Below are 24,201 nucleotides of genomic sequence, written 5' to 3'. Positions count from 1 at the left end.
TAAACACAATGGAAAATACCAATACAATGTGTCTTTTTACAAATACGTTATTTAAATATAAATATATGACGTATCGAGATACCAATTTATTTACAGGACCACAGTTTCATCCATCAGAGCAGAGCAGTGCAAGATTTGTTTCAGGGCCAAGAGAGGATAAAGCTGTTGCCGTTTGTTCCACGAGAATCGGACCTCAACACGATAGATGGGCAGAGGTAACGAGCCCATTGCCATGTGGACCTACAAATGCAAGCCACCTTTGGAGGAACAGAGAAAACGTATGGTGCGAAATAAAACATCACGCTACACTATCGAGGACCGTAGTGGAATCAATGCCTCGACGCCTTTGAGAAATCTTACGTAATGATGGTGGGTGAGTTGGTTACTAAAAGTATACTCGTCCACGAAACCTATGTGGACAATCATATGATAATAATCAGTCAAGCTTTGTTTTGTCGCACCTGTTCAGCATACAAGTCCCTTTACTTTCAGTCTCCTCCTCGCAATTCTTGCAGGGCAAGGTAACTGAAAAATTAAATCCACCCGACGCCAACTGAGGCATTGATTGGTGCATGTGTTGTTCAACAGACAGCAGTCATCACTCTCGTTGGAATCAATAACTGTGTGTGTATGTGTGTGTGTGTGTCTGTGTGTGTGCGTATGTTTTCGTGTTCACGCACAATCTGAATCAATACTATTTTTACCCAAACCATGTCCCGTATATTATGTTACGTAAGTAAAATCTATTAACTCCGCAATATGGTTAGCAGAGACAGTGCGCTCTTGTTGTCGCGGCTCGCGACAGGTGCAGCGATTCCCAGTGCTCAATGCTGCCGCGATTTGTTTATGTAGGCTGAGCGTGGACACTGCAGCAGACGCTTCGCCATAAACAGAAAGAAATCACCTTGGCTCTGACTGCAGTGAGCGGACTACACTGCCTTCATGCTCTTATAGTAACCATCGTATAGTAACTAACAGGTGCCATGGAGCACTTGGAACGGGTATCATGTCATTAGTCATCAGAATATTAACCAGTGATGAAATGTCCACTATATTTGAATCCCAAGAAAATAGGAACCTTCTCTCAAAGTAACGTGAGGTGATATCAAAATTTATCGAACACACAAAAATTAACTGCAGAGCTTTCATGCACGAATTAGTAGTGTGGTGTCACCGCCAGACACCACACTTGCTAGGTGGTAGCTTTAAATCGGCCGCGGTCCATTAGTACATGTCGGACCCGCGTGTCGCCACTGGCAGTGATCGCAGACCGAGCGCCACCACACGGCACGTCTCGAGCGACGGACTAGCACTCGCCCCAGTTGTACGGACGACGTCGCTAGCGATGCACACTGACGAAGCCTTTCTCTCATTTGCCGAGAGACAGTTGGAATAGCCTTCAGCTAAGTCCATGGCTACGACCTAGCAAGGCGCCATTAGCCTTAGATAGCTTGTATCTAAAGAGTCTCGCTTGTATCGCCACAGTCTCCAGATGTCTCATCAAGAACGATGTATACAAAGGATGGATTAAAAGTTAAGTATTCAAGAAGCTACGTACTTTTCTTTATAGCATTCATTACGTATCCTGTTTCAGACCTCATCCCATCCTTCGTGAGTTAGCGCGTGCATCTTGGCCGCCTCTTTCAATTAGTGTGCGTAGTGTTGGCAAGTCTGCCGACACTACATTTTTGGCGACGAGTCAAAAAGGGTCTTGTTCCTTCTAATTGCTTACATTTCCTTGTGTCATGGCTTCGCCAGATGTACTGTCCGAATTTTATCGCTTGCAGAATCAGCAGACGCAGGCGTTATTGGATGCCCTTGGACAGCTCGTCCAGGGTCAACGTGCACTGCAAACCGATGCGGCAGCCGCCGCTTCACTGTTACCACAGCCACAACATGCAGCTGCACCCCCATTTCGACCGTATGACCCAGCCAACGAAAACTGGACGGAGTGGTCACGCCAATTTGGATTTCATCTCGCCGCCTACAGAATTCAAGGTAATGAGCGGCAGCCGTTTTTGCTTTCGTGTGTAGGGGTGCAAACGTACCGTGTGATAGTGAACTTGTTTCCCCGACGCGACGTAGCAACTCTGTCCTACGAAGAAATTTTGTCGGCATTAGATGCCTATTTCAAGGAAACAGTAAATGTTGTTGCAAAAACGGTATACGTTGTTTCGTACAAAACGTACGGCCGGTCAGACTAATAGGGAGTGGGTTGCAACATTGCAAGGACTTACTAGGGATTGTGCTTTTGAGTGTGAATGTGGCCTCCCTTATTCAGATACAATGGTACGTGATGCAATTGCACAGAACGTTTCTGATGTTCGCATACGGGAACAGATTTTGAAACTAGTTAATCCCTCCCTTCAACAAGTGATAGACATATTAGATAGGCAAGACACACTTGACTTTGCTCAGGAATCGTATGAAACTTCGCCAGCCGTGTGTCACATTAACCGGCCCGCCGGGCGCGCTGCACGGACCGCTAAACAGCCCTCGCGCACGTCCGCACAGCTGCGGCCTAGCTCTCAAACACGTGTGCCGCGTCAGCATGCCAATGCAGTTCTGAAATCATGCCCGCGGTGTGCCACTCGACATTCGCGTGAAAATTGCCCGTCACGCCAAGCTATTTGCTTTTAATGTAATAAGAAAGGCCATGTACAAAGTGTTTGCCAGAAAAAGCTCCGATCAGACAATCACCACCATTCCAGGCCCTTTGCTTCGCGCCGGAATCGAACCACGGACACTCAGGCTCGTGGACCTTCGCCCATGGACATTCATGTAGTTAATTCCACCCCGTCCAGTGCCCCTTTCTCTAACAGTGACTGTGTTCGTCCCACAAAAGGTGTGCGTCGACGTCGCCGGAAATCTCGTAAAGTCGCAAGTGCTTCTGTACCTGTATCAGTTCAAATTGCGCGAGAAAGTCGCTCTTGTCGTCAGCAGGACAATAAACTTTTTGTCGACTTGGACTTTGAAGGCAAAGTGATCCCATTCCAGCTCGATACCGGAGCTGCAGTTTCATTAATCGATCACGACACTTACAAACAACTGGGCAAACCTCCGTTGCGTGCCGCAAATGTTCAGCTCACTAGTTATTCAGGACAGCAGATCCCTGTGTTAGGACAGTGCACTCTTCTTGCAACGTAAAAGGGACAAACAAAACTTGTGTCGTTTTACGTTCTTCGTTCTTCTACTGCAGTGAACTTGTTTGGTTTAGATTTATTTCAGTTGTTTAACTTGTCGATAGTAAATCAGGTCCTATCAGTGAATCATACTGTGCCTTCAGACAGTTTCTCGTCTGTGTGAAGAATTTGCAGACTTTTTGCACTGGGCTTAGGTTGCGCTCAGAACTATGAAGCACATTTGGAACTGAAAGTCAAAGCGCAACCGAAATTTTTCAGAGCGCGCAATGTTCCTCACGCATTGCGTGATGAGGTCGCAAGAACATTCCACGATTTCGAATCGCAAGGTGTAATTGAACGTGTGCAGGCTTCTCTCTGGGCCTCACCTTTAGTAATTTTGCCAAAACCTTCCGGAAAACTGAGACTTTGTGTGGACTTCAAGGCAACGGTGAATCCACAACTGCCGGCCGCGGTGGTCTAGCGGTTCTGGCGCTGCAGTCCGGAACCGCGGGACTGCTACGGTCGCAGGTTCGAATCCTGCCTCGGGCATGGGTGCGTGTGATGTCCTTAGGTTAGTTAGGTTTAAGTAGTTCTAAGTTCTAGGGGACTTATGACCTAAGATGTTGAGTCCCATAGTGCTCAGAGCCAATCCACAACTAGTGATTGCAACTTTTCCCTTACCCCGCCCGGAAGATCTTTTTGACAAACTGTGCCCGGGTACATACTTTTCGAAATTGGACCTAGCAGATGCGTACTTGCAACTACCTGTGGACGACGAATCCCAGCGCGTCTTGGTGGTTAACACGCATCTCGGTTTGTACCGATTCAAAACACTGCCATTCGGGTGTGCCTCCGCCCCTGCGTTGTTTCAGCAATATTTACAAACTGTTTGTGCGACGGTCCCTACTGCTGCGAACTATCTGGACGATATTGTGATCTCCGGAAGGACAGCAGCCGAACATTTAGAAAATCTACGAACATTATTTCAGGTATTGCGACAAAATGGTCTTCGCTTGCGGAAGGACAAATGTGTTTTTTGCTCGTGACTTACCATATTTGGGACATGTAATCAATGCCCAAGGCATACATCCGAGTCCAGAGCACCTCCGTGCCATACAAGACTTGCCTTCGCCGCAGAATTTGAAGCAGCTACAGAGTGTGCTGGGTAAAATAAATTACTATCATCGCTTTCTGCGCAATGCCCCTTCCATTTCAGCTCCGCTTCATCGCTTACGCCGTAAAGGTGTTCCGTTCGTCTGGACGACGGAATGCGAACGCGCCTTTCGCCAGTTGAAATCGGCGTTGCTTTCTAATACTTGCCTTACGCCATTCGATCCCCAGAAACCCCTTTTGTTGATGGTAGATGCATCGGATTTCGGGATCGGTGCTGTGCTTGCGCACAAAGATGGATCGCATGATCGCCCTATCGCCTTTGCGTCAAAATTGCTCTCATCTGCGCAAAGAAATTATTCAGATAGAGAAAGAAGCTTTGGCTCTCGTATTTGGTGTTACTACGTTCCATGATTTCTTGTATGGTCGTCACTTTACCATCATCACGGACCACAAACCTTTGACATCGCTTTTTCATCCGAAGAAGCCTGTACCTCCACGTACAGCGCAGAAATTCGTTCGCTGGTCTATTTTCCTCTCGCAGTACCGCTACGATATCTTGTATCGGTCCACTGCTCAGCACGGAAACGCTGATGCGTTGTCCCGTTTGCCTGTTGCTGAGGATAAAGCATTCGATTCTTCCGAACTTGCTTGCATGTTCATTGATGCGGAAACCGATAACGTGGTCGAATCGTTTCCGATTGATTTTCGTCGTGTAGCTACAGCCACAGCGGCTGACCCTGTCCTTGCTCCTGTTTTCCGTTTTGTTGCTACGCAATGGCCCTTGTCGAAGTCACGGATCGAGGATCCGTTGGTTCGCCGATTTTTTGCTCACAAGGAGAGACTTTTTGTACGACGTGGTGTTTTGTTGTTGCGTTCTGATAATGATCAGTCCAGCGTCGTGGTCCCACGTTCGTTACAGTCCTCTGTCTTACGGCTTCTTCACCAAGGACATTGGGGTATGGTGCGCACGAAACAACTTGCTCGTCAGCACTGTACTTGGTTCGGAATCGATGCTGCGATTACGACTATGTGCTCTTCTTGCATGGCGTGTGCCGAACAACAATCCACACCGCCGCGGAAATTCTTTGCATGGCCGAAAGCCACTTCCCCTTGGCAACGCTTGCACATAGATTTTGCTGGTCCATTCTGGAATGCTAGATGGTTGGTTGTGGTCGATTCTTTCAGTAATTTTCCTTTTGTTGTCCAGATGTCTTCCACGACATCTTCTGCCACCATCCAAGCGTTGTCTGCTATTTTTTGCATTGAAGGTCTTCCACAGACTATTGTTTCCGACAATGGCCCACAATTCATGTCCGCAGAATTTCAGTCATTCTGCAAGGCCAATGGTATTCAACATCTGACATCCGCGCCGCTTTCGCCTCAGTCAAACGGTGCCGCTGAACGATTGGTCCGGACTTTCAAGTCACAGATGTTGAAGTTGAACGAGTCGCATTCTTGGGAGGACGCATTGTTGCTCTTTTTGTCTTCGTATCGCTCTCAGCCCCGCGATGGTCGCTCGCCGGCTGAGTTGCTCCATGGTCGTCCTCATCGAACCTTGATGTCTTTGCTGCATCCGCCGCATCAGGTTCCTGTGCAGCGGCAGACTCCTGTTTTTGCTCCAGGCGACGTTGTATTCTATTGCAACTATCGAGGTTCACGGCGTTGGCTCGCAGGGCGCATTCTTCGCTGCCTCGGCCGCGCGATGTATTTGGTTTTGGGGGCCTCTGGTGAGGTGCGTCGGCATCTCAATCAGCTGCGCCTCTGTCGTCGCCTGGGTTCTGCCGCTCCCCGTCTGCTTTCAGCGACGGTGCCGTCCGGTCAGCGCCCTGGGGACCCATCTACTGGCTCGCCTCATCCCCAGGTGTTACCGACGCTGCCTTCCATTTTGCCTCACGGCGACGCGCCGCCGCCGCCTGTTCTCCCGCCGGCGCCGCCCGCAGTGGACGCATCGCTGCAACCGCCTGGCGCCTCCCTGGGTCACGCGCCGCCGAGAACTTCCCGTGACCAGATGTCCTCCGCCATGGAACTTTTGCCCGCTCCGGACCAGATGTCGTCTTCGCCCGTCGGGTGCTCCGACGCAATGGAGGTCGACCCTTCGGCCCCTCCTGTCTCTCTACGGGCGCATACACCGCATGTTGACGTGCACCCTGGACTAGGTTTTCAGGCGTTTCCTAGCTCCCCTCGGACCGAATGGCAGGGTGCGGGTGGCACAGCCTCGCCTGTTGTTAGGCACCCCACCTCGTCGCATACGTCAACATGGGGTCCTCCCCACGGCGGGCGGACGCCTTATCACACGACCGTCCGCCGATTTGCGGGGGAGGAATGTGGTGTCACCGCCAGACACCACACTTGCTAGGTGGTAGCTTTAAATCGGCCGCGGTCCATTAGTACATGTCGGACCCGCGTGTCGCCACTGGCAGTGATCGCAGACCGAGCGCCACCACACGGCACGTCTCGAGCGACGGACTAGCACTCGCCCCAGTTGTACGGACGACGTCGCCAGCGATGCACACTGACGAAGCCTTTCTCTCATTTGCCGAGAGACAGTTAGAATAGCCTTCAGCTAAGTCCATGGCTACGACCTAGCAAGGCGCCATTAGCCTTAGATAGCTTGTATCTAAAGAGTCTCACTTGTATCGCCACAATCACCAGATGTCTCATCAAGAATGATGTATACAAAGGATGGATTAAAAGTTAAGTATTCAAGAAGCTACGTACTTTTCTTTATAGCATTCATTACGTATCCTGTTTCAGACCTCATCCCATCCTTCGTGAGTTAGCGCGTGCATCTTGGCCGCCTCCTTCAATTAGTATGCGTAGTGTTGGCAAGTCTGCCGACACTACAAGTAGCACACAAGGAAATATTATGTCTTGGAAGCGTATATTTCATTTCCTCCTCTCATATTAACGCCCTTGTTTTAGTATGACGTGAGAAAATAAACACAAAAAAAACACAAAGTTTCTGAGAAGCATATAAGTCATTTCCTCTTCTCATGTCATGGCTTTTGCTTCAGTGTGAAGTGAAAAATAAACCGTTTAGGGTTCTGAAGCATAATATGACAACAGATTTTTATCGTAGGCCGAATGGAAACGCAAGAAGTCGGGAGCTCTCCATTCTTATGTTCAACATTATGTTTCCTTTCATGCATTCCTACCGCTCGCAGATTCTTATTTAAGGGCTTGCGGGCATCAAGTTGTTCAGCAGAATGAAGCTTATGTTATTGTGCTAATCAAACCAAAATGAGGACACATTACGGTAGTTGAGTGTTCTTGCAATTACGATTTGATAATGCCCATATGAGAATTCCAATAGCCAAAAAAACCCGCTAGTGTGAAACCATCGGGAAATGCATTAGTATGAAACTGCAAGAACTCGAGACAATCCGTGGACTCTTCACTTCGCTGGGTAACCTCTTGCTGTTAATTTACGATTCTCTTTGTCCTAGGCGTGATGCAAATGTAACTATTCTTAAGGCACTTTCCGCTATTCTTGACAAACATCAGTAACTTGTAATCACTGCGAGTAACTACTGTATGATGATAATGGTACAGGCTGACAGTGGATGTGGTGGTGTTATGCTGACAAACTGTTTACAATAACGTTAATGGTGGCGCACATAATCTAGCGCTGAATACCTAAGTAAAGATAGTGAGGTGGTGTCGTCGCTCCTCTTTATTTGGCACCAGCTTAAGTAATCTGATTTAACGAACATAGTACTCCATTCACGAGCTGCTAGTGATACAGTATGACTATAGAGATCATCGTGTGGGTATTACATTAGTTCTGCAGTGAATTGCTTTACAAGTATTACCGTCGGCTATGCAGCTGAAATAACTCACTTCACAGGTACTCTTCGTAGCACTTGGTTAAGCGATCAGCTCGTTGCAATCCTGCTTCTACTGTTCGTAAATACTTGTATACTGACCATTCGTTATTCGACCAAATATGCACTAGAATCTGATTCGCATGTACCGGGTGATCAAAAAGTCAGTATAAATATAAAACCTGAATAAATCACGGAATAATGTAGATAGAGAGGTACAAATTGACACACATGCTTGGAATGACATGGGGTTTTTTTAGAACAAAAAAAAAATACAAAAGTTCAAAAAATGTCCGACAGATGGCGCTTCATCTGATCAGAATAGCAAGAATTAGCATAACAAAAAATGGTTCAAATGGCTCTGAGCACTATGCGACTTAACTTCTGAGGTCATCAGTCGCCTAGAACTTAGAACTAATTAAACGTAACTAACCTAAGGACATCACACACATCCATGCCCGAGGCAGGATTCGAATCTGCGACCGCAGCGGTCACTCGGCTCCAGACTGTAGCGTCTAGAACCGCACGGCCACTCCGACCGGCAATTAGCATAACAAAGTAAGACAAAGCAAAGATAATATTCTTTACAGGAAATGCTCAATATGTCCACCATTATTCTCAACAACAGCTGTAGTCGAGGAATAATGTTGTGAACAGCACTGTAAAGCCTGTCCGGAGTTACGGTGAGGCATTGGTGCCCGATGTTACCTTTCAGCATCCCTAGCGATGTCGGTCAATCACGATACACATGCGAATTCAGGTAACCCCAAAGCCAATAATCGCACGGCCTGAGGTCTGGGGACCTGGGAGGCCAAGTATGACGAAAGTGGCGGCTGAGCACACGATCATCACCAAACGACGCGCGCAAGAGATCTTTCATGCGTCTAGCAATAGCATACCACATACGCGGTATCCCGCCGTCCATTATTCCACTCGCTCGCAGCCACACTGCATTGCCACGAGGGTTTGGACGATGACGTGCGTCTAGCACTAAAAACTTTCGATGGTCCATCGAGACCTGAATAATCATACAGGATGTTTCAGGAGGAATATTAAGTATTGTAGGAGGTAGTAGTATAGACAAATTGCAGAGAAATTGCCATATAACATGTGTCCACTTTTTATTGAGTACATACAGCTGGGTTCAATGCATTTTCGTTTTGTTTGTTGGTCCTTACAGGACCCTGTTATCTACACTTCCTTGAAAATGAGCTTCCATCATTATTAGAAGAGGTTCCTTTGGCTACAAGAAATCGTATGTTCCTCCAGCGTGACGAAGCTCTTGCACATTCTAGTCGTCAGAAGACACATCATCCAAACCTAACATTTCCAGGAAGGTGGATCAGTAGATATGGGTACTTCTCTTGGCCACCAAGGTCTCCGGACCTTATCCCATTGGATTTTTGCCAGTGTGGATGGTTGAAACGCGAAGTCTACAAAGAAAAAGTAAAACCAAGAGCCGATTTGATCGTTCGGGTTATGCATAGTGCAGCCCTCACAAAAGAACGCAAAGGCGACCTCAGAAGAGGTCCGAAAGAAAAGACACCACGCATTCGGGTTCGAACCTGGTCAGGCACAAATTTTCATCTGCCGCCGTAGCTGTAATTTTAACACTCCGTGACATCCTGGACATCCTTCCATTGACATTTGATTGATTAACGAGTCAATCTGTTTCGAATCGTAGTATATATACACTTGTGTCTTAAGGGCTGTTCGGAACGTGTTTGGCAATTTAGCTGATCATTTCAGTAGATATAGTTGTAATTTTCTGAACAAATCATGTTTAATAAGTGACAGCGGTTTGGTTGGTTCAAATGGCTCTGAGCACTATGCGACTTAACTTCTGAGGTCATCAATCGCCTAGAACATAGAACTAATTAAACCTAACTAACCTAAGGACATCACACACATCCATGCCCGAGGCAGGATTCGAACCTGCCGGCCGGTGTGGCCGTGAGGTTCTAGGCGCATCCGTCTGGAATCGCGTGACCGCTACGGTCGCAAGTTCGAATCCTGCATAGGGCATGGATGTGTGTGATGTCCTTAGGTTAGTTAGGTTTAAGTAGTTCTAAGTTCTAGGGGACTGATGACCACAGATGTTAAGTCCCATAGTGCTCAGAGCCATTTGAACCATTTGAGAAACAGCCTAAATGTTCAACAGGATTTTCCCACTACCCCTATGTTGTCACTGTGGAAGTAGTGTTTCATAAATTGATGGGAAATCAAAAAGTCCAAGATGGAGCAATGTCCTGCTGTAATTCAAGACAGCTGACCAGATATACTGGAGAGCTTTGCATTGTTGCCAGATTTCTACCTCCCCCTATGATGTCATACACTATTGCCAGATTTCTGTGCCTTACTCTGAGATCCACCCTCTGACAGAGGCCAAGTAGTCTATGTTTAAAATGGTGGAAAATTAAAATAATTGACGGAATTTAAAAAATAGCAGGGATTTAAAACATGCTGGGAAATTCAGAAATAGCCAAATTGTGCTATATGGTTTTCCTGCCACGTCTATGATGACACTGTAGACGTAGGGCTGTATAGAGTGGTGGGAAATTAAAAGAATTCAAGATGGAGCAATGTCCTGCCAGAATTCAATATGACTCACATAAGATACTGCTGTGCTATGCATTGTTGCCAGTTTGTCTGGGTTTCTCCTAGTTATCACTCACCAGTCCCAGTTCTAGGGGACTGATGACCATAGATGTTAAGTCCCATAGTGCTCAGAGCCATTTGAACCATTTGAACCTGCGACCGTAGCGGTCGCTCGGCTCCAGACTGTAGCGCCTAGAACCGCACGGCCACTCCGACCGGTGACAGCGATCTGGAAAACTTACGTTTGCGAGATGGTTACTTTATGCAATAATTAGGGTGTCTCTCATCGTTTACTTTGTGGGAATCCGCTTCTTTCTGCCTCAGCCTATACTACAGCAATGAGTGAATGTTCACATCCTTGATACCTCACTGGGTGTACTAGTGTAACTGTAGCCAAAGATTCATATCCCGCTGGAAAAGTATATTTCAAGTCAGATAGTTTTGCTCCTCCTCTACTGCCATTGAAAACTATCACAACGAAATTAAGTGTAGGAATCCTACGAAACCCTTAAGTTCATACTACGGTGCTGTGCAGATGAAAATTGTAGTTTTCCACAACTATCATATTTCATATGGCGTCCGTAAGAGTCCACTAATTATGACTGCTTTATTAATTGTTGGTTCACAGGCACTTTTCTGCCGCTTATTGTAACTATCTTTTGAATGTTAGAGCTGCAGGAATAGAAACATCAGATTTTCGCCATCTGGGATATTCGAATTCAACTTGAGCCTTCAGGTTTCGAGCAACGGCAGAATATCCCTCAGAAAAACTGAGAACAGGAACCCAGGTCATGCCAGTCTTCTTTCGGGTGTGCCAATGACAATAATCTGAATAACAATATTGTATAACAAAGATATGTTGCGAACTCAAGCACAGGAGAAGCTCCAAAATTGTGAACCGCGTCTGGTGAATACGCTTTCAAGGATTCGGTCCGATTAAGACAGTAAAACGTAAATAATTTCGCAGTTATTAATTTATGACGTTTCGTTTGCACTTAGTGCATCGATGTGTTACAAGTAATTACACTCTAGCCCTAAACCTAGTTAGAGAAATGCGATTAAGGCTCATTGACATATAATGAGGATTTCCGGCCCTTGCCACCCACAGCTTTGAGACGAAGCTATAGCACTTCCGAGGTCACTCACAGAATACATCAGCTGGTATCCTACCTGATACATAACTGAAACATTGCAACTACGCAGAATATGTATGGCAACTCTGTGGCCGTCGAGTTACTTCCTTGATGGTACAGAACTATCCTGCTATAGCCCGCATCTCGTGGTCGTGCGGTAGCGTTCTCGCTTCCCACGCCCGGGTTCCCGGGTTCTATTCCCGGCGGGGTTAGGGATTTTCTCTGCCTCGTGATGGCTGGGTGTTGTGTGCTGTCCTTAGGTCAGTTAGGTTTAAGTAGTTCTAAGTTCTAGGGGACTGATGACCATAGATGTTAAGTCCCATAGTGCTCAGAGCCATTTGAACCATTTTATCCTGCTATATGCATTTGATAATACGTCATTTGAATTGAATAATGTGGGTGATTTTCTCTTGAGATGTGATAAAAGGACATCAGTTAATGCTTTTGAGTCCATGAACATCTTTCCTCAAGGGAAATACAATTACTCTCGCCTCTTGTGTTGCGATTTATCTGTCATAGAGGCTACTGGACCAATAAGTAAGACACAGCTGCCGCACCTTTCCGGTAGCTCCGAGGTAAAGTGCTTGCCTACCAGGTGCAAGTTGCTTTCGTTGCAGTCCGGCTTTCGTCGCCGTGCAGTGCGTACGTGTTGTTGTTTCCGCATGCGGAGCGCGCGCGCTCGCTGTTGTTTACATTTCCGCGGCCGTCACTTACGTGTCGCTAACGTGCACTAGAACCATGGCCAACAGTTTTTGAAAATCAACATTACGATTCACCTTCTGCAACGACTACGCACGACCAAAGGCCTTGGACGTGGAACGCTTCCTACGCGACGTTGCTAAGATCCCAGCTTCCGACATCTTGGGCATCCATTTGTCCATATTAAGCAGTACGGTGTACGTCAAAGTCATCAGTGACGCGGTATGTGAATGAATACTTCGTGACACCGACCATGGATTACGCTTTTGCCACGCCGACGGCAATGTCGGAGCGGTCACTGTCGACCACGCCGGCTTAGGAATGCGCACCATACGAGTTTTCGAACTCCCGTTCGAGCTCCCGGCGGAAGACGTTATCGCGGCTTTCCGCCCATATGGCACTGTACATGGCCACACTGCCGAACGCTGGGCGCAATTCCAAACGTACCCCGTTCTTAACGGTGTACGGCAGATCACCATCGATCTCCATCGCCACGTGCCACCTTACCTGCAAATTAGCGGGTGCCACGCGGTTGTCATATACGACGGCCAACCCAAGACCTGTTCCGGGTGCGGCAAAGAAGGCCACCTCAGATCTGAGTGTCTTCAGCGACGAATCACCCAATTGCCAGCCGCTACCGTGGCACCTCCGGCTCCGACGACGGTTTTACCGATCACCTACGCGTCGGCGCTCTCTTCTCCTCCCACCGGCCGCCACCTGTCGGACCATGTACCGGTGACTCTTCCAGCTGCTACGGATACCGTCGGGGCCGACACGTCGCGCTCAAAGCCTGACGCTACTCCGGCGCCACTACCAACAGCGACGACTTCCGACCCCCACCCGCCCGACCATATGGACGCCCCTTCATTTGACGTTCCCGCGACGACCTTCCTCTCAGAGCGACGCGACTCCCTTCCGTCTTCCGACACGGAGGGACGAACCCGCAAACAACGTTCACCTAAGAGGCGCAAGAGGAGGCGCCATACGGTCTCGGAACGAGACGGATCACCTCCCCCTGATGCTCCAGAGGCCGTCCGACCCGACGAGGCCTCGGAGAACCTACACGACGATACGACTGAGGACAACATGACGCCGACTGTGGCTGTGTCGATGCCTACTCTACTGGCTCGCCCAGGTGCTCCTGAACCAATGGACTTCACCGCTGCGACTGCCGCCGAGACGTCCTCCGCCCCTACGACCGACGTGGAACGTACGACCATCACAACGACAGCGCCTTCAATGGTGTGGAGTGAGGACGTCGATGAGGACCCGGACCACACACTGGGGACAGAGTTACCCCAGACGGCAGCATCGTTACGCCGCTGATAACGTCGTCAGGTGGCGTACGGTACGACTCGCCGTTACCTCGCCCCTCTTCATCCTCTGCCGGTGGAGTTCCCCTCCACGGCGGGGTACGGCTCCAAACCTACCGAATAGCGACGATCAACACTAACACCATTAGCTCACCCGTGAAACTTCAACTGCTGCGAGAGATGATATGGGCGTCGGACATCGATATCGCACTACTACAAGAAGTACACTTGGCCACACTTCCAGACGTCGCGGGATATAACACTTATCCTTCTCCTGGTGACCACCTGGGACGCGGCGTAGCCATCTACGCCAGAGAAGGCATTCCAGTGACCGATATCACATACCTTCCATCTGCCAGAGGCATGGCCGTCACCGTCATGGGGACGCGTATCGTCAACATTTACGCTCCGTTAGGCTCCACCCGCAGACGCGACAGGGCACTCTTCTATTAAGAAGAAATCGCTCCTTTGTTTCTTGGACGCTGCGACCATTACTTGCTTGGGGGTGATTTTAGTTGTGTCTAACGATCAAGTGCCCCACTACAACACCTGTCAAGAACTGCGTCTTGTTGTCCGCGATCTGTTGCTCCGCGACACTTGGGAAGTTCGGCACGGCGACGCGCCTGGATATACTTACCAGACGAGTCACTCCGCGAGCCGCCTTGATAGGATTTACGTCTCTCGGGAACTCACACCTGCAGTCCAAGGTGCAGAACTTTGGCCCCTGGCCTTTTCGGACCACTGTGCCTACATCTGCAACATTCTCTTCCCCAAGCAAGTGGTCTGGCGTAGTCGTGCACCGTGGAAGCTAAACACCTCCCACCTTCATGATCCCGAATGTCTTCAACGTGTTACCGAGACATGGGCCACCTGTGAACGTCGCTTACCTACATACTACACGACCTTGACCTGGTGGTTGGAATGTGCCAAAGCTGCCATTTCGACGTACTTTGATTCAGTATGGAAAGGAAGTAGCTGCGTGGCGCCGGCACACTACCGACTATTTCTACGCCGTTCTCCGTGACCTGGACGCCCAACCGCCCACCCCCGACACCCAGAGGGAACGCAGCAGGATTAAGGCGCAAATTGTAACGTTGACACGCCGTAGACGGCAGGGGGCTGTGGTGCGAACCCGATGTCAAGATTGGGCGGAACAAGAACATCCCACCATGCATCATATCGCCTCCGATAGGAAACATCGGCGACAACAACTCATCACCGAGATCAACACCTATCACGGCCAGCACTTCACTTGCCAAGCTGAAATCGTCAGTGCCTTTGTCGACCACTACCGCACAATGTACCAGGAGGAGACTACCGACAACCACGCTGAGGAGTCTGTGTTACCACACGTAACTCGCACCCTCACCAACGACGAAGCGGACGAGATGATTGAGCCAATTACGCGTGACGAAGTCCATGATGCAATCAAAAAAGGCGCTCTGAATAAGTCACCTGGTGTCGACGGATTGCCGATAGAATTTTATCGCGCTTTCCTCACACTAATGGCGTCACGGTGGACAACGATGTTTCATGAACTGCTGACGATGGGGAACGCCGTTCCGCCGTCCTTCGTCACGGGAATTATTATACCCATCCACAAACCGACACCAGGTGTGACGACAGCACATTACCGTCCCCTGACTCTGCTTAACGCAGACTATAAAATTTTTACACGCCTACTGGCAACGCGATGCCGCAAGGTCCTGCCTAGCATTCTATCCCCGGAACAGAAAACTCCGGGCGGCTCAGTTAATATACAAACGGCTACAGGAGAATGTCGCGATTTAATTGCACTGGCAGCGGCGTGCAGACTCCGCGCCGCAGTGGTTGCCATTGATTTTGACAGCGCATTCGACAAAGTGCGGCATCCTTTTCTGTTCTCAGTGATGAACCGCATGGGTTTTCCACCAGCCTTTATCGACGTCATCCGGCGCCTGTACGGCACCGCCGAATCGCTGATTCAGGTTAATGGCCGTGTGGCGGGACCAGTGGCGATCCGGCGTTCCGTACGGCAAGGCTGCCCACTTTCGACCCTACTCTATGCCATAAGCCTGGAGCCACTCATCGGGAGTCTGACGAGCCACCTTTCTGGTCTCACTTTGCGACAACACAGTTTTCGATGTCGTGCGTATGCGGACGACCTCCTCCTCTTGATCCGCTCACGGAGTGAAACACACACGGTACTTGATTTGATATCAACGTACGGCACAACTAAATCCGCTGCGATGCCCATTGGACGCGGCCTCTCACACGACAACTTAGCACCTCTCCCGTGTGTACAAAAACTACGATACCTTGGTATCATTTTCACCTCCACCGTGCGCCGCTCCGCTGCCATCAATTTCCGGCGTGCACTCCAAACTATCCGCACGACGGTGCGACAAAATCTTCTCCGATGACTCGATTCTTTACAACGTGTCCAATGCCTCAACCAACATGTGGCGTCCAGGATGGTCCACATCGCACAGGTCCTACCTCTGCCATCAACAATTGGTCGCAGCCTCCAGGCTGCCTTCGGATACTTTCTTACTGTCGGTACGCTCTTTAATGTCCGCTACGACACACTCACCCTTCCCACGCGAGCGGGAGGCCTCGGCCTTGTCAATGTGCGACTCCGAGCGGCGTCCTTGTACATGTCCACCATGCACAAGCAGTGGCACGGGGGCACCTCTCTTACGCGCAGCTTGCTGGAAATTCTTGTGCCCGCGACCATAACACCACCAGTAGCAGTCGGACACATCAAGCACCATCTGACGCACATTACTGATTTCATCGTCGACTTCAGTTATGCTCACACACACTTACCGACCACGCGTTCTCCTCGACCTAAAGATTTTTACACCCCACTGCTTCGTTCCATATCCAGCAACAATATCGAACTCAGACATCCGTCCAAGCGGTGGTCCACGGTTTGGCGTCATATCCACCAGCCTTTTCTTCCCTCCAACGTCCGGGCAACATGGTACCAAGTCGCAAATGAAAAATTCGCCACAAACCATCGCCTTCACGCCATCGGACTACAGGACTCACCACTTTGTTCCATTTGCCACCTCGTGGATGACGATGTCCATCAACTGACTTCTGCTGCCACCAGTGACGTCTGGAAACTAGCCCGACAGTTCGTTGCCTGTTACCTCCGCGTTCCGCCGGATTCGATTGACCCATGGACTTTTATCCATCCTGAGAATACTTATTTCCCCGCCGCCAAAAAACATGCGATTGTATGGGTCGAGGGATGGACGATCAACTACATCTATAATGATGGCGACAAATCACGCCTTGATTTCTGGCTGTACTTACAAACCGCCCACAGTCAAGTCGAACACCGACCGCGCTACCGCGCCTTCTTCACCAATTACCTACATGCGATCTTTACGTCACCCCCGCTCAGTTGGATGGTGCCACACGCCGACAACACTCCCGCCCCCCCCCCCCCCCCCCCCCTGCTGACATCTGAGACTCCCCGCGCTACTTTCTATATTTTAACCCACAGTGGAGTAGGCGCATGGACACGCGCCTCCTTTCTTTTATGCACTATACCAGAAACCACTGGTTTTTCCCTCACTCCACTGTATATTGCTTCACACCTCTTAGCTTACATCAGTATTATTATTCTTTTTTTCCTACACCTTGTTCATAAAAACAAACAAAAAATTGCTCACCTTGTACGAGTATAATGTCTTGTGTTATTTTAGACGGAAGGATGGCATTTCTGTTGTATTTCAGTTTGTACCAATAAATATCTTTTGTTAATTTACCCTGTTCCTGGTAAAAAAAAAAGGTAAAGTGCTTGCCTACCAGGTGCAAGTTGCTTTCGTACGCCTTTCGAGATTCGCTGAAAGCCAGGTTTTTAGGGGCCCGCATCTCGTGGTCGTGCGGTAGCGTTATCGCTTCCCACGCCCGGGTTCCCGGGTTCGATTCCCGGCGGCGTCAGGGATTTTCTCTGCCTCGTGATGGCTGGGTGTTGTGTGCTGTCCTTAGGTTAGTTAGGTTTAAGTAGTTCTAAGTTCTAGGGGACTTATGGCCACAGCAGTTGAGTCCCATAGTGCTCAGAGCCATTTGAACCATTTTTTGGACCAGGTTTTTAATTCTTTTTGTAGCAGAGCTACAAGCAGGCAGGTAGAAACTCAATAAGGCAATCTTAAGACTACGCTCGAGCAAAAGTCGTCTTCCTACTTTCAGTACCCGTTAGTGTCAGAGCGAAAACCTTATGGTACTGCAAATATTCATAATACCACTTTTGTTTTCTGTCGACATATTTTTTGTTGTTGTGAATACGTAATTTTATCTATGAATTGCCACATTTTCATAATACTTGAGTATGATACAGGGATATGAAGTAAATACATACCTTTCCGAAGTCAAAAGTCGGTAATATCCTACGAATTCCTGGTAAAATAGGCACAGTCGTGTTACAGGCACTTCATGCGTTATTAAGGTAGACTGCCGTCGAGATGTTTCTGTAGTAAGTTGAATTTAATTTCTTTTACTACAATGAATATTTTAATTGCGTTTTCCATTAGTTTATTGTACACAACAGTAATCATCAAAATTAAATTATTCAGCAACAGCATATTCTTCTACAATATGTAAAACAATCTGACAATGCTAAAGTAGTTTACCAATTCTACGCCTGTAGACACCTACTGGATCCAGCGATGTTACGAAACGAGTGTAGTTTGAAGAGCATTTTCGTGTACAAATGAATTGCCTTGACGGTTGATCGATCAAGAGCGGGACAGGTAAAAAGTTACGAGTAAACGATCTGAGGGACAAGTGCCTGAAAGATGACTTTCCTATCAAGCTCCTGGATATATTTGTTTCTCAAATCAACAGCGTGCGTTATCATGCAGTAGCACACGTGATATAGTTTTGTCAGTCGATTTTCTTACACTGCGACCGAAAGGTGTCTCAATTGTTGGCAACAAATTCCAGCTGTGATGGACAGACCCTTGGGGAAGAATTTGTAGCGCAAAGCACACATTTGGAGCTATCAGATTGAAAATATTGTTTTCACACTACTCTTTGCTCGACTTTATGTCTTTTGGTAGGGCTCAGCCTTTCATTTCTTCTTAGGAAGTTAACGATAAAGGCATCATAACTCGTCACCAGTAACAGTATTGCGTAGGAATGCTCAATGAGCGACCCGATGACGTTCAAGCAAAACTGCAATAATAGTCACTCCGTTGATTTTTGTTGTTTCGAATTAGTGCATGCAGTACACCTAGACCAGACGTCTGGACCTTGGATGTTGAATGTAAATGTCGCATGCTGGTTAAATGGTAATGCATCACCTATATCAGTAGTCGATACCTCCTTAATGCGGAAAATCATTCACGCCAGAACGATCTTTGTTGAAACAAGAATATCTTTTTCTGGCGTATTTTTCCCAAAAGCACTCACTCCACACACAGTTCAAATCTTACGAGCTGCCTCCTCTACATTCACCTCTCTATTATACCAAAACTAAATACTGTGTTGCAGATGTTACACCTTTTTCCACTTGCGACCCAATTTTACAACGCTTATCCGTAGTTTATGATTTTCAAGTACGCATAATCCAGTGCTTAACTGCAAGATGATAACTAGAACTTCAAATTCAAAAATGGCAGTTGGTACACATACTGGCAGCGTCGCGCCGCTTTCACGTGGGCGGCACCCGATTTCAGGCGGCGGGTGGCGTCTGGCCGGTCCTGTATAGCGAGTGAGTTGGAATATCTGAGGAGTATGCTACCGACTAGCGGAATTTATGCCAAGCGAAAAGGGATAAAAGTCTGCTGCAATGTGCTACCACCTGGTAGCATTGATGTAAACTTGCAGTTGAGTGGTAAGGGCTAGCTGTGCACGTCATGAACCGTGAACATTGTTTATTAAAGCCGTATGTATTTGGCCCATAAGGCAACTTTGTCACACAAATTGTGCATGCGCAAAAGCTCGTAAAACTGTGCACAACTGAAAGTGTGCTCGCCACCCTGACGCCAAGTTTCACGCAGCATAGAGGATGAGCAATATAGCATGGCGCGGTAGATTTAATGCCGCGTGTTTCAGATTATCGCATCTATGTAATGTTTAACAGCATTCAAAGAAAAATAACCAATAAGTCCTCAACGTTTCCAAAGTTAGGGTGTTCGTATGCACTTGTGCTCTTACACAACAGCCACTGCTTGTGGGCTTTCAAATTAAATGATGAAAGGATGTGAGGTGGCCCACAACTACGTACTCTCCGATTTGAGTTGCAATATTAAACATTTTGGCTGGTTTCGTTGTCTAGTGGCTGGGATATGTAGTTGCCGCATTACAGGCCAAATACTGCTGAGTCTACAGTATACGAAGAATACACACATGAATCGAACGGTCGAAGGTTTCTATCACTCGGCAATTGCGAATTATGAAAGTAACATATAAATTTATAAATGAAGGATTGCAGTTAAATAAAATCTGCAAGTACTATCTTAACGACTTTAAATGATGAGTACGATAGAAAGCGGTATATTTCTGCAAAACACTTATTGGTGTCGATGGTCCAGCAATTAAATAAAATATAAGATGAATAACAGGGAAAGAATAGATTCCTACTGCACGTAATTAGTTATGAACAACAACATAGCTCTTGAGATGTACACTGCTAAACGCACACTACGTCTTCATTGTAGAAACCTCAGAAATCTCACAAGTTCACTCCAAGTCTCTCTCGCGACCGTGCGTCCGCCGCGCCGCCGCGTCCAGCACTTCCGTGTCCTGTGCGACCGTCCTTCGTGCCGCACTGCCCAGAACTCTTCTTCCATCCAGTCTCCCCATTCACGACTTCTGTGATTGGCTAGAGCGCTCGCGCCATGTCTTCAAGCCAACGCACCCACACAAACATAATGAAACACATTCTAAAAACGAGATTTACATTTAAATAACTTGAAATTAAATAAATATTCCTATGGCTGGACCATAAACGCGCTCTAACCCACATTATTAGATACATAAACAAATTAAATAAACATATATCAAAGGAATAGAACAAAAGGTAGGCCAGTAGCCTAATGTCTCTGTGCTTTCTAAAACACAGTAAATATTTAATCAGTTTCTTCATGAATAGTATATATCGGCTATACACAAAGACATACATGAATAAATATATTTATGAGCATGCTGCTATCGTTTTTTCGTGTAACTGTGGACTACTTCTGGCCTGACGCGATCGATAGTAATCGGCGACTCTGACCTCCAATAACTCATGTGCTATTCAAGTTACATGCCTGTAATTCATTCTTTCTAAAGACATGTCAATCGATAAAATCTGATGAACCGTTTAAATGGTTCAAATGGCTCTGAGCACTATGGGACTCAACTTCTGAGGTCATTAGTCCCCTAGAACTTAGAACTACTTAAACCTAACTAGCCTAAGGACATCACACACATCCATGCCCGAGGCAGGATTCGAACCTGCGACCGTAGCAGCCGCGCGGTTCCGGACTGAGCGCCTAGAACCGCTAGACCACCGCGGCCGGCGATGAACCGTTTAGATTTTGGAAATTCGTTGCTGGGTGTTACTTGTATAATTTATCGTTAGATACTAAACTTTAAACTACATTAGGGTTTCAAAAAGTCCGCCATCTTTGGCTGCTGGACCCCTCTTGCTTCGGCCAGCGTCTGACACCACGTGGGCGGCCAGCCGAGTGGTCCGCGCCCGCCAAGCCGCCCGTGCGGCCAATGCTTCCTCCGAGCTTAGAATATTTTCAGGGCGCGACGACTCGCCCGTTACCTCACATACTGAACAATACTGTCAACGCTATTGTGCTGCCACGACGTAGAGACCTTTGCTACACAGAATGCTAGCAACAGAGGAAAGAGAACCAAAGCAATCGCAGTTGTTGAGTGGGTTGGATGTAAGGTGAAACGACTTACCACCAGTTCATTCTGTGCCAACAACATAATCGCGCCTCGAAGATCAGCTGGGTTTCATGAAATTCCTTACTGAGATGTTACTGTTGAAATGTGATGCTTATTTGTAGAAATGATTGTAAAATGAGTTATATGGAGGCTGTCATAACTCATTTACTGAGTAGAAGAGGTACGACATTTTGAACATCTGTGTAACATGTAGGCACAGAGGCAGTGTGTACCCATTGTTGCCAACTGTGAAGCATAAATTCCCCATATATCGTATTTCAAATGACCCTAAGTTGGGGCAAAATCTCCTAAATAGTTTATCAAAATAAATCGTTATATTTTTTAAAGTGGAATTTTTTGGAGGGGGTGTTCAGAACCATTTAATTATTTTGTAATACGTTAGACTGCAGAATTGTGAATTGCAATTCTTTCAGAAAATACTACGATTTGCCTCGGTGTTTAAATCATTACAAAGAACTTGCAGTTGCATGAAGTTCTCGCGAGTAGAACGCCATTTTCACTCTGCAGCACAGTGTGAGCTGATGTGAAACTTCCTGGCAGATTAAAACTTTGTGCTCGGTCGACACTCGAACTTCGGATCTTTGCCTTTCGTGGACAAGTGTTCTATCATCTGAGCCACTCGAGCACCACACACGATTCGTTCTCACAGCCTTACTTCCATCAGTATCTCATCTTTTACCTTCCCAGGTTCACAGGAGCACTCCTGCGAAACTTGCGGACTAGTGCTCCTGGAAGAGACTATAATGTGGAGACATTTATTAGCCACAGCCTGGGGGATGTTTCCAGAACGAAATTTTCATTCTGCAGCGGAATGTACATTGATACGAAACTTTCTGGCAGATTAAAACTGTGTGCCTGACTGAGACTCGTGTTTTTGAGGACCTTTCACTGTGTTTGTATTATACATATATCTCTGTATACAATAAGTGACTCGCAAATTTGGAAGTTTTCAGTATTTGATACAGGTGATTTTTCCGCAGGAAGTATGGAAATTAACGCTTTTGAGTAGAACATATGTCCGCTCGGACGAGATATAGTAATATCTGTGACGACACCGGAGGTATGAAGGCTGTTCATTTTAACTGATGACATTCAAACATCTCGAAAACTACACATCGGATCAAAAAAACTTGCAACTCCAATTTGTTTGTCCCGAAGGGGGACATCCAATGATACCGCACTCGATACGCTATACCACCGCGTGCTTGGGTGGTTGGGGGCAACTTTTGAAATCTTCAGTGGGATTCCCCGCTTTTCAATGCAGGCTACGATTCTGCGGTAAAGTCTACATACATTTGTCTGAAGCATTTTCTTCGTTTCGCCACAGATGGCGCTGTAAACGGAGGAATAGAAATGGTACTCAATGGCCCTTGAATATCCAATGGCACGTGGGACCCCACTGCCATGCTTCAGAGGTAGGACAGGCCAGTACTTCATAACTTCTAATTGGAAGTCCCATTTGCAACGCTGTATTCCTCCATCACATCGAACAGGAGACTATTCGACGCAGCACTGTGGGCGTGGCTCGAGGTGAACACTACTCTACTTTCCCAATTAGAGTAAGTGTTCAAACGTAGTATTTCAGTATACTTACTGATCTGATTTTCAAATGACCGTACACAGGACAGAAGCATATTGCGGGTAGGTCAGCACAGGCGTTTCTGATGCGGCTGGCCACGTTTTCACGGCCTCTTGGTACTTGCTGGTACACCTTATCTTTTAGATATCCCCACAGAAAGGAATCTGGCGACGCCAAATCCGGTTGCCTAGCGGACCAATTAATAAGACCACCTCTGCTGATCCACCAATAAATGTAAACACGGTCAATACCTCCTGCACTTCAGTTGCATAATGCGCTGAGCAACTGCCAAGGTAGAACCACAGACGTTGTCGAACATCCACGGCAACACCCTGCAGTAGTACCGATAGATCCTGTTCCAAAAACGATCGATATTTGCGTCCTTAATGTCACAACATTCGTTAACCGACCAAGGACGCTGATGGTCAATTTTCCATAACTATTGGGGATTGTCTACACCCCAGTAATGCATGTTATGCCAGTTAAAGCTACCATGCTTTGTGAATGTTGACTCATTGGATAATAGTACTTTGGCAAAGAACATCGTGGTCATTTCCATTTGTTGATGCACCCCTTGATGCAATGACATGTGATATGGATGATGCTTATGACGATGCAGTATTGTGACATACCGCACACCGCAATTGCGGTGTAATGGCTGAGCTCTTATCCATGGCTTGTGGTGCACTGCTGCTAGTTCAGCTTCTCCTGTAACATATTTGCTTCGTTTCCTTTTGCCGGTCAGTATGCTGTCATTAGATATAAAGACATTCACAAAATTGTAAAGAACGAACAAGAGCGAGTTTCTCAGCAAAATGCTCGGCATACAAGCCAACAGAGCCTCAACATTTCTCCTACATTTTACGTAAATCAGGATCATTTGAGTTTTATCTTCTGTGGTTGCAACATTCATCA

Source organism: Schistocerca nitens, chromosome 3 (assembly GCF_023898315.1).
Source record: "Schistocerca nitens isolate TAMUIC-IGC-003100 chromosome 3, iqSchNite1.1, whole genome shotgun sequence".
Lineage (NCBI taxonomy): Eukaryota > Metazoa > Arthropoda > Insecta > Orthoptera > Acrididae > Schistocerca > Schistocerca nitens.
This window is presented reverse-complemented; position numbering follows the sequence as displayed.